Below are 2,322 nucleotides of genomic sequence, written 5' to 3'. Positions count from 1 at the left end.
ATTGTTCTGTGGGAACACAGCCAATCTGAGACTTACTGCAAATGAAAAAAAAGGACACAACAAACCACTTTCTTTGAATCAGTGACACCTGTTTGCAGGTAGACTCAGCGTAACTGGTATGTGTGCAGATATACACACAGATGATGCTGCTATTTATAGAAGGGTGCACAATCCACTAGAAACCATCTTGTAAAAGAGCAGACTTTAAAACCTCTGAAGATGCTTTTAGGAAGCTTCCAGATGCTTGGATAGTCAGCCAAATCTGGTCCACAAGAGCAGGATGGAGATCTAAAAAAAAATCAGGTTGTGTTTTTAATTTTCTTCTGCACTATCTCTTGCACTTGGCACCAGAAGAAAACATAATAACCCAAGAAAACCAGAGTCAGTCTGAGTTCAAAGGAAAGGTTCAGTTCAGTTTGTGGATGTCTAAACTGGCATCCTCTCCCTACAGGTGGTAAATGCAATTGATGTCTCTCTTGACCTCTTCTATAACACCAGCACAAAGGTTTGCAAGACCAGGTCCAAAAAGAATGAGGGTCCTTTTGATATTCCACTCTCATCTGAATGAATGGGATGTCATTACTGACCTTCCTTTCTTTTTAGCATTGTTAAAAACTTTACGTGTTAGTAAAAGAAATTTATTTGTGTGTGTAATTTTAAAGATTTATTCTAGAAGAAAACAAACACTAACATAGGGTTTGATCCCATATAAGGAACTGAAATGAATGAGTGGACCGAAGAAGGGTGCAGAACTGAGTTCTGACTGTGCAGTGTTCATGTGAACATCCAGACATGCACTAGTATTTCTATTGTACTTGCATCCATTTATTATTCAGTACCATGACATGTTTTCATATAAATGCTCTATCTGAGTTCACCTCTCCTCTTCTTCCCCCAAAGACCTTCTGCAAAGCTGTTAAGCACTGGAGAGTCCTTTTTCTTCAGGAGTGTTCTGTTCCACCAACATTTGCTGCTTCCACACAGTGAGAAATACACTTTCCTCCCAGCTTGCACAATTTAAGTCTTATCACGTAGGTAAAGGCAGTCTACTGGCAGTCAAAACAGACATGTCTTACTTTGCATTTTTCATGATACCAGTACCTGTGAACAGATTTCTTCACAGATTTTCAGATTTAATTACTACTGGCTTAGTTTAAATGATAAAGTTGTGGAAAAAGAGAAGAGGGCAACTGAATGTGAACACGAAAAAGAACTGAGGGGTTTTTGCCAGCCTTCCACTGGTTCTCCCTCAGATTCAGTAGGGCAGTTTTTAGAATGGGATTTTCAAGGAAGCCCAGTGACTCAGGAGCCCTAGGTCAGCTGGTCTGGGTAAACCCGCAGTCCCTGGTGGAGCAGGGGAGCCCTGGTGCTGACTGCACAGGCTCTGGAAGCAGAATTAGCGCAGCTCCATCAGTGCATCGCTGCCCTGACCTAAAAACCCAGTGAGGGAACGAGCTCGTAGCCTCAGAGGCAGCGCTGGGCTGACACAACTACCCTGCTCTCCCAATCCAGCTGAAAGCCTGCTCCACGCTCTCCTGAGTGTGCAGGTTAACACTCAGCCTGGCACTGCGCGGTGGATTTTATTTTTTTTTACTGTACTCCGAGTCTACGGAGCTTCAGCGCTACGTAGGATTTAACACATACAGCGAGGCACTAGAACAAAGGGCCATGCCCAGAAAAGTAATGAACACATGCTGTCATAACATGACAGTTAAAGTAACCTCCCTGGCCCTGTGAAACCTTCTGTTTCTTCAGCCTCCTCAGCACATATGCTTTACCAGCTCAAACTCACTCCTGCACTGGTAAATACCTACCATCAACTACCCTTTGGCTACTTTATGCTAACGCAGTCTATATCCCTGCTGGAAAACATAACGCCATTTCATTTGGTTTAGTAAGTTTAAAGAGGGTTTACTCAGCTGCAAGCAATACCGCGGGTTGTTGCGCAGTGTATTTTACCATCTGACCACAGACACAAAACTAGTACACAAAAGGGAAAAACAGGACTTAACTTATGAAATTTCTTTTCAAATCTTCACTCTGGGACAATGTCTTTCAACAGTTCAAGAAGTACTGGGTAAAGAAGCAGCTTTTAATGTAGTAGACAGAGAGGGATGAAGATTGATTTTTTCCCACAGAGGACAGTTAGTGGTTCCCTTACAACTGCCATGTCATTCATGGAGCAAACCAAGCCCATGGAAAAGAAGTGTCGCAAGGCTGAGGATGTAGAAGTCCAGGGACTTGGTGGCAGAAATTAGAGTCAGAACTCAGGACCCTGGCAAGGCAGTTCTTTAATTTTGAGGAAAATAAAAATACTTACCT

The sequence above is a fragment of the Egretta garzetta genome, unplaced genomic scaffold (assembly GCF_000687185.1).
Source record: "Egretta garzetta isolate BGI_Z169 unplaced genomic scaffold, ASM68718v1 scaffold374, whole genome shotgun sequence".
NCBI classification, from domain to species: Eukaryota; Metazoa; Chordata; class Aves; order Pelecaniformes; family Ardeidae; genus Egretta; species Egretta garzetta.
The sequence above is the reverse complement of the archived record's forward strand: the minus strand, read 5'-3'. Positions refer to the sequence as shown.